General features: G+C 44.6%; 1 non-coding gene across 1 annotated transcript; it reads left to right on the forward strand.

The window, feature by feature from the left end:
* The first annotated feature begins 264 nt into the window (after window positions 1-264).
* On the forward strand, window positions 265-371 carry LOC122426964. Its single transcript, XR_006265309.1, has one exon. It is a non-coding gene; the product is annotated as a U6 spliceosomal RNA (small nuclear RNA).
* The last annotated feature ends 9,359 nt before the right edge of the window (window positions 372-9,730 follow it).

Below are 9,730 nucleotides of genomic sequence, written 5' to 3' on the forward strand. Positions count from 1 at the left end.
AAATTGAGAAAATTCACAATAGATCAAGGTTCATGTTCAAGGTAGAGTGTGTATGTGGGGCTAGGAGAGAGTACTTTTGTGGGGGATCTAGAGGTAGATCCCTTAGGGTTAGGGGTGCCAAATAGGGTTTAGAATGGCCAGTTCAATTGGAATTTCAAATAAACAATGAACAAATTTAATATAAGTGTATTCCATGCTCTTCTAGAGCTTCAAAATCAGTGTGGTTAGTGACTGGAGCCCATGAAATTAAAAGATGATTGTTCCGTGCTCGCTTCGGCAGCACATATACTAAAATTGGAACGATACAGAGAAGATTAGCATGGCCCCTGTGCAAGGATGACACGCAAATTCGTGAAGCGTTCCATATTTTTTTAAAAAAAAAAAAGATGATTGTTCCTTGGAAGAAAAACTAGACAAACCTAGACAGCACATTGAAAAGCAGAGACATCACTTTGCCAACAAAGGTCCATATCGTCAAAGCTATGGTTTTTCCAGTAGTCATGTAGAGATGTGAGAGTTAGACCATAAAGAAGGCTGAGTACTGAAGAACTGATGCTTTCAAATTGTAGTGCTTTAGAAGATTTTTGAGAGTCCTTTGGACAGCAAGGAGATTAAGCCAGTCAATCCTAAAGGAGATCAACCCTGAATATTCATTGGAAGTACTGATGCTGAAGCTGAAGTTCTAATACTTTGGCCACCTGATGTGAAGAGTCAATTCATTGGAAAAGGCCCTGATACTGGGAAAGATTAAGGGCAGGAGAAGAAGGGGGCGACAGAGGATGAGATGGTTGGATGGCATCACTGACTCAATGGACATGAGTTTGAGCAAACTCAGGGAGATAGTGATGGACAGGGAAGCCTGGCATAGTACAGTTCATGGGATTGCAAATAGTCAGACACGACTTAATGACTGAACAACAATGCAATATTTGAGACATATTTAAATTGTATCCGTTGTTTATCTGAAATTCAAATTTGACTGCTGTATTTATATATTTTTGTATTTTTCTGACAACTCTGCCTGGGGTGCGCACAGTCCCTGGTGACCCCAAAAGTTTGTGTGAAGGTGAAATATGCATAGATTTGCATGTGAGAGACATGGGTATTAAAGATTTTCTGTGTCAACGTGTGTCTGTATCCTAGGAGGAAACAATATCTGGGTCTGAAATAATATTTTGTGTGTATTTTAAGTGATTCCAAAATTTGCTAATTTTTCTTTCCAAACATTTCCCAAGAACTTGGAGCTCCTTGGGGAATTCCAAAGGCCTTCCTAAAATTTGAGCGATTGATTCAATAGCCCCATTAGGCCATTTGGAATGAGCTAGCTAAAATTCTAAGAGTAACATGTAGATCTTTCCCCTTTCTTTTTTGTTTTTTTTAAAATCATTACTGAGGATTGTTCTCATCACCGTCCTCCTTCTCTCTTTGATGAGCCACCGAGGAGATAAAATATGAAGACAGAAGCTATAGGAGCTTAGGCGTGGTGGAGGAAAAAGAAATCGGCTCTTAGAGGTTCCTGCGCAAGAGGGGCTTGCAGCAGGGCTTTGTGGGCGCGGTGAGAACAGGCTCTGGGCTGGGACTCAGGGAAATCTGGCAGCGGATGAATCAGTTCCAGGCAGGTTTAGGAATGGAGGACTCCACACAGCTGGCTCCGGGAGGCACAAAGGGAGTGGCAAGTGAGGGCTTTTAGCCTCAGGCTAAATCCTGGAGGAGCATGGGAGGGACAGGCAGCTTGACAGGTTACAACAGAAATCCAAAGCATTGCCTCGAGCTCTTTGGTTGCGGTGGAATGGAGGTGTAAGCTCAACTGCCAGTCTGGGGTGTCTGGATCTTTCTGTTCAAGGCAGATTTGTTACTGCCTGATGCTAGCTGTCAGAAGACTTGACCAGGATTAAGCGGTGTTAAGCGCAGGGCAGGGGTGGGAGGTGGGCTGGTCCTAGATTTTCCGCTCTGGCAAGCTTACCCTGCTTGCATGGGTAGGACACACACTCTTGAACCAAGTGTTCCTGTGACATTCAGGTGAGCATCTCTCCTTCTTGGTGACCTTCTCTGGGGATACATTGGCCCCAGCTCCGATACCTGGGAGCACACGCCCTGTCTCAGTGAGTGGCCACCAGCCAGTAGGAGGATGTTCAACCTCACTGGTGTCTCATTTTCCAAATCCAGACAATATGCCTGGCTGCAGATCCTGTAAAACTTGGGTTTGATCAAGTTGGAGGCTCAACCTATTTGTGCAAGTGGGAAGTCAGGGTTCCTGCTGGCTTCCCTGTTCCCTGGCCAATGCACCCACCAGCCCATTCTCTGCAGATGCTGCCAAAGCATTTCCCTTCTCTGCCACATTTTGATTCCCATGTAGCTGAGGGCCACAGACAAACTGATCTCTCCCCTTGGCTTCAGTTTTCTCATCTGTAAACTGGGTGGCACTTTATCCATCCCTCAGCCTCAAACTGAGATATCCTTGAAGCTTATGATGCTATAGATTAGATATGGAGTTACAGTTTCTCTCTCTTTTAAAACTATTGTTAGATCTTTATTTTAAATACATTTTTTCTCTTTCTGTTTTTAAAAAATTGCGGTATAGTTGATGCACAACACTACATGTTACAGGTGTGCAATCTAGTGATTCACAATTTTAAAGGTTATAATCCATTTACAGTTATAAAGTATTGGTTGTGTTGTTGTAGATTATATCCTTGTAGTTTATTTTATACATAATAGTTTGCAACTCTTAATTCCCTACTCCTCTCTTGCTCTTCCTCCATCCCTCTCCCTACTGGTAACCATTAGTTTGTTCTCTATATCTGTGAGTCTGCTCCTTTTCTGTTATATTCATTAGTTTGTTGTGTTTCTAGATTCCATATATAAGTGGTATTTGTTTTTCTCTTATTTCAATAAGCGTAATAGCCCCCAAGTCCATCCATGTTGTTGAAAGATTTCATTCTCTCTGTGACTGAGCATATGGCTATTCCACTATATATATAAAATAAATATATATTTACATGTGTAAATACATATAAAAAACATAATATTGGGACTTCCCTGATGGTTCAGTGGTGAAGAATCCATCTGCTAATGCAGGAGACGCAGGTTCAATCCCTGGGTCACGAAGATCCCCTGAAGAAGAGAATGGCAACCCACTCCAGTATTCTTGCCTGGGAAATCCCATGGACAGAGGAGCCTGGAAGGCTACAGTTCTTGGGGTCACAAATGGGTCTGACACGACTTAGCAACTAAACAACAGCATAAGATAATATTATTCAGCCATAAAAAATAAGATGGGGTATATACAGATGTGATATATATATGATGTATATATAAAATGTGATATATATGTTTATATATAATGGAATATGTCATATCTTCTTTATTTGTATGATACACTTAGGTTGCTACCATGGAGTTGGAATCTCTTTGTAAAGCTTCTTGAGGTTGATTGCCCCTAATATTTCCTTTTTCTTTAAGGCAAATATTGTATTTATATATTATATTTACATTTGATTGGAAGATATATTCTTGATTTATTATCTCCGTATTCAAATTTCAAAGTAACAAAATAATAATTTTACACTATATAATCCAGGTATAATAATTTGGTCCAGGTGACCAAATTCATTGTTCACAGGGTGGGCAGAACCCTCTGCCTTCAAACAACTTTTTAAGCTAGTTTAACTTTCAGCTCTGAGTCCTGGTCGCAGTCTTGAGATCACAGAAGATTAGGGGCTGGAATTACTCAGTCACAGGGATGAGCTTCAAGTCCAGAGGTGAGGAGAGGGTTCCTGGAAGTGACCAATGAAGCTTCATTGGTAGAGGAAGACAAGGGCAGAGGGCATAGGGGCTGAACCAGAGGGGCCTGGCGAGGGCCTCTGTGTTCACCCCTGTGTCTCCACTCCGTAGAACAGGGGTTGCCTTAGAGCAGCAGCAGCCAGTAAATCTGATGTAAGAACGTTCTTCTCGTAGCTTCCAGAATTTAAAGACAGGGCCCAGTAGGACCCTTAAATGGACCCAGGAGATCCCAGGACGCCAGGAGCTACAAGCCCTTGATTACTGAGGGGGCCCAGCCAGTAGTTCCAGCTCCTGGAAGGCACGGTCAGGTTGCTTTTACAAGAATGGCCTATACTAACACATATATATGGAATTTAGAAAGATGGTAACGATAACCCTATATGCAAAACAGAAAAAGAGACACAGAAATACAGAACAGACTTTTGAACTCTGTGGGAGAATGTGAGGGTGGGATATTTCAAAAGAACAGCATGTATACTATCTATGGTGAAACAGATCACCAGCCCAGGTGGGATGCATGAGACAAGTGCTCGGGCCTGGTGCACTGGGAAGACCCAGAGGAATCGGGTGGAGAGGGAGGTGGGGGAGGGGGGATCGGTGATGGGGAAACGTGTAAATCTATGGCTGATTCATATCAATGTATGACAAAACCACTGAAATGTTGGGAAGTGATTAGCCTCCAAATAAAAAAAAAAAAAAAAAAAGAATGGCCTAGGGACGGCCCCACACAATGACACTGGATTGGGGCCTACAGACTCCATATTGCTCAGGCCATGAATCAAAGCCCTCAACACTGTGGTCAAACAATACAAAGTGGACGCCCTTCTTGATGTTAATCAATGTACACATGACCCAAAAGGAGAAACTCTCTGCCTGCCACTGGATGGGAAAATGTTTATGAAAGAAACACTGCAGGATGGCATAGTTGGCACCTAGAAGTCTGATGTCTGGCTGATACGTACAGTCACTGCCTTGTTGTTCTGTCCAGCAGCGAGAGATAGAAATCCAATCTTTCCACTCTCCAGAAGTTCCAGCCACAGACCCTTCTTCTCCAAGTCTAAAAGTTCTCCCTGGTACCCACACCCATAGGCTGGACAGTAGCTCGCCTCCCAGGAAGTCTCCGGCCTGACCTCCATGTTTTCCTCCTCTTCCTCCGAGTTATTGCTACCGCTCAGCATCATACAGTTCCAGATGTCTTCGCCCATGGGGTTCATGATAGACTTGCATCCTGTGGGTCTGTGCTTGCAGAAGTGGCCCAGGATGCAGGGCCTGGGGCCCTCAGCAGGGGGCAGGCAAGTGCGGGTGACGGGCCTCCGCTTGGCATGGTTATAGGGCAGGATGCTCTGCCACAGGTCCTGGCCGTCTGGCCAGCATGCCTGGTGTCAGGGCCTGAGAAGCATGCTTGGGGGCAAGTCGCTCAGCACCTCCCTGCATCTCAGCCAGTGCCCCTCACCAGTGGGCCTTCACTTTGCCGCCTCCTTTTTCTTAAATTTGAAGATTCATGAAGATCTTGAAACACAGTTCTTGGGAGTGTCAAGAATCTACTGTACATCAAAATATTGATAGTGTGTTATCTCTGGTGGTTGGAAGAATGATCTTAAGTGTCTTCTTTGTAGCTTTTTCATGAATATGCATTACTTGTGGAGAAACTAACATTACCTTTAAATGCTGTCTTGAGGTTAGGCTTTTTGCTAACCTTTTTCTGGAGGATGCTGGATGGGTGAGCAGTGTGTAGAGGTGGGGATCCAATTCAAGTGGGCCCAGCCAGCTCCTACCTTCCTGCAACAGAGTGTTGCCAGGAATCAGATAATGGGGAAAGGAGATGGAGGAGGAGGCAGGAGAGTAAAAGAGAAAACTGCACTGTCACAAAAAGCTCAGAACTCCCCTTTCAACCTTTCCCTTGTAATTAGTTGGTACAGCTAGCGGGGAAGAGCTCTTGGTAAGTTAGAACTTGTCGGGCCCCCGTCCTCGGGATGTTTAAGACTTGCTCAAGTGTTTGGGGAAAGCTTAGTTCTCAGATAGCTCCTCCTCCTTCCCTGTCTTTTTATTTTAATTCCCTGCCTGGAGGGGATTTGCAAAGAGTTGGAAACTTTCTAATGCCCTGACCAAAGAACCTTCTCTCCAGGGCTGGTCTGGGGATGCTGGGATGAATTTGGTTGAAGCAGGTTTCTCTCTGCAGTGATTTGGGAGCTGACTCTGCAAAGTTCTTGAGGGGAGCAGTGGGGGAGAAAGAAGGGTGGCCAGGGTCCCAGAGGGTCAAGTGCATCTGCCTCTTATAAGGTCTCTGTGATTGCATCATTAGGTCCACTCAGATAGTCCAGAACAATCTCCCCATGTCAGTATTATTGGCTTCCAGCTATAAAATCCTTTTTGCCATAGTTGTGTCTGACTCTTTGCAACTCCGTGGACGGTATTCTGCCAGGCTCCTCTGTCTATGGAATTTTCCAGGCAAGAAAACTGGAGTGGGTTGCTGTTTCCTTCTCCAGGGGATCTTTCCGACCTAGGGATTGACCTATGTCTCTTACATCCCCTGCATTGACAGGCTTACTCTTTACCATTAGCACCACCTGAAGATGCCCCTTTTGTCATATCAGGTAGCCTATTCACAGAATAGAGATTAAGACATGGACATCCTTGGGGTGCATTATTCAGTCTACCACAGATGTTTTGCTGAAAGTTTTGTTTTAGGTTTGAAGGACTTGTTAACAAAAGAAACTGCTGGCTACCCAAAAACAATTTCAATTTTTTATAAAAGAATTATTTAACTTAACTTCAATACACAGTTCTTGGAAGAAAAGAAAGAGAAACAGTAGAGAGGAGTAGCAGCATGTACATTACCCAGTTGGGCCGAAACCTACATCCAGACTTGAACAGTGCTGGGAAGTCCCGAATGACAGTAATCTGAAGTCCCACATGGGAAAGGGTCCCCAGTGGTGGGTCCACTCAATGGGTGAGACTTCAAATTGCAGTTTTGGGGGTTTGTCATCAGTTTGCATGCAAAAACGCAGCTCTGGTTTTTCTTTAACTTTTACAATGCCGTCTGTTTCACCTTGTGAGTCATAAGATTTTCCAGACCCCAGGTGACTAACCAGGTCCCCAGGGGATCCAGAAATTCCAAGACCCACACCCTCTCTTATCTAAAGTGCCTCTTGGTTTGTTGGTGACAACTGTGCTTCCTGGCAGGCATGTTGTCCAGGCAGAGTCAGAAGTCGGTCAGAGGCCTGCTCTCCTGTTTTTGAAGCCTGAGCAAGACTAATTCCATTTTAATTTCCCTAACAACAGAAATGGTTTTTGCTTCTAGAACAGTTGTTTCTACCTTCCTGTGTTGTAATCCCAGTAAACAAACTCCCATTTACCAAACACAGCCTCTGGCCTTGAGCTAGACCAAAAGTTCTATGAGGAACACCTAGTAACTTTCTGTACTCTTTCTGATGCTGGAGCTATTATTTTTATCCTCATTCTGTGCTGTGCTTAGTCGCTCAGTCGTGTCCAACTCTTTGCGAACCCATGGACTGTAGACTGCCAGGCTCCTCTGTCCGTGGAATTCTTCAGGCAAGAATACTGGAGTGCGTTGCCATGCCCTCCTCTAGGGGATCTTCCCAACCCAGGGATCGAACCCAGGTCTCCCACATTGCAAGTGGATTCTTTACCACCTGATCTACCAGGGAAGCCCCCTCATTCTACAGAGAAGAAATTAAAGCCTGAGATTTGAGTGACTTGCTAAGATCACACAGTCAAGGACCTGAGATTTGAACCCAGGTCTGTAATGGCAACCCACTCCAGTATTCTTGCCTGGAAAATCCCATGGATGAAGAAGCCTGGTGGGCTACAGTCCATGGGGTCACAAAGAGTCGGACATGACTGAGTGACTTCACTTCACTTACTGTTTGGTTCCAAGATCATTCTCTTCCACGTCTCACTCTTATGACCATGGTAGCAATCCCCTTGAGAAAGCTCCCATTGGTCCTTGCTCATTCCCTTATGTAGACCCCCCCCACATCATACTGGGATTAGTCAGGGTGACCAATAGAATACCATGAAAGTGAAGGTGGGTGTCTTCTGCAGTTAGGGCATCAAAGACATCGTAACCATGCTCTCTCTTGGACACTCACTCTGGGGAACTAGAGGCCGTCCCACAAGCCTCTCAAGCAACCCTGTGAAGAGGTCCACATGGTGAGTGACTGAGGTTCCTTGCCGCAGCCCTAGCTGGCATCTCGAAACACCTAGAGCCCAAACCTTCCAGCTGGGACACTCTCGGGAAACTGTAAGACAATAAACTTTTTTGTTTTGTGCTTTTTAGCCACTACTTCTTGAAGTAATTTGTTACACAGCTATTTATAACTAATATAAGGCCCAAGTTCTAGAAATGTGGGCAAGTTTGTTCTGAGTTCTAGCTATGCAAAAGAGGTGCTGGTCAGACCTTGATCCTCTGAAGCTTAAGTTCTGTTCCAACCACTTAGCACCTAAACTTGGAGTGAAGAACCCAACAGTTATAGAATGTTTCTCCTTCATGAGCCACTTTCCCCAAAGAGCAGAAATACTGTTCATCTATTATCCTACAGCTCTACGACCATCCATGGATCCATAATGCCCATAAATGATTCTGTCAAGCCCAAACTCCTTTGGCTGGCATTTCCCCTTCCCATCTCTCTCATGTTGCAGCCCTTCTGGTCTCATTTTTTCACTGATCCTCAGGCTGACCCTTCAGGCCTGGTTGGACCAAGGTGTTCACTGCTACACTCTCTTCTTGGTCATTGATTTGTACTGACCTTCCCCCATTAGTTGCAAAGGAACGCACAAATCCAAGAGGAGAATCTGCTAGGTACTAGAAGCCAATGAAGGATACTCTTTATGTGCAGTGTCTCTATTTGCACAATAAGCCATTTTTACAGAGAAGGGAATGGAGGTGAAATGACCTGCCCAAAGTCTTAGGGGAAGTAGGTGATGGAATCAGTACTGACAGTCAAGCCCACTCAGCCTTGTGGCTGTAAGCTCAGGATTTTTCCACTACACAGTCTTTCATCTGACTCACATTTCTGTGGAATTTTACAATTTTAAAGCCCCTGCCTATGATCATCTTTACTGAGCTTCACAACAACCCAGGGTGATAGAGCAGGGACTGCTCACCCTTTTTCACAGACGATAAACTCCACGGGGAAGAGTATTTGTCCCCATGGGGACAAATGTCAGAGCTGTGATTCCAAGTTAATCTCTGCCTCCAGACCCACTGCTCTTTCTTCTGTCTTCTCTTTGAACCTCTCCCCAAACTTACCAGAGAGTTCTGTGTATCACTTACTCAGTGCATATTTGTTGGCTGATTAAAATTTTAATGTATTCTTTAGTAAATGGAACTTCCCTGATAGCTCAGTTGGTAAAGAATCTGCCTGCAATGCGGGATACCTGGGTTCGAACCCTGGGTTGGAAAGATCCCCTGGAGAAGGGAAAGGCTACCCACTCCACTGTTCTTGCCTGGAGAATCCCATAGACTGTATAGTCCATGGGGTCGCAAGAGTCGGACATGACTGAGCGACTTTCACTTTCACTTTTACTGTAAATGGTACAGAGAGAGTCTGATGGCTGGAGAATTATCTGTGATGACTGAGACTGACTTAAAAAAAAAGCTATGAGGACAAACTCCAGGAGGAGCTTTATGATTGAAAGGCTGAGAATAGTAACACAGTGTTGAACAAAGGAAATATGGGACTAACTCTGCTGGGGAATCTCTAAGAACGACCCATCCTTACCTGGATTTACAAAAGTTCTTTTTGTTTTTAGGGGCAGGGGATGGACAAAATGAGCTATAGAGGGTCCAGCATCCATGACTCTGGTGTGGATGTCATTGTTATCTGAGTCACTGAGCCAGAACAAAGAAGAGAAAGAACGTTGTCACGATCTTTGTAGGGGATTACCCAGTGCTCAGGAATTCAGCTGATGAAATTCTACAGAG

Source organism: Cervus canadensis, chromosome 24 (genome assembly GCF_019320065.1).
Source record: "Cervus canadensis isolate Bull #8, Minnesota chromosome 24, ASM1932006v1, whole genome shotgun sequence".
NCBI lineage: Eukaryota > Metazoa > Chordata > Mammalia > Artiodactyla > Cervidae > Cervus > Cervus canadensis.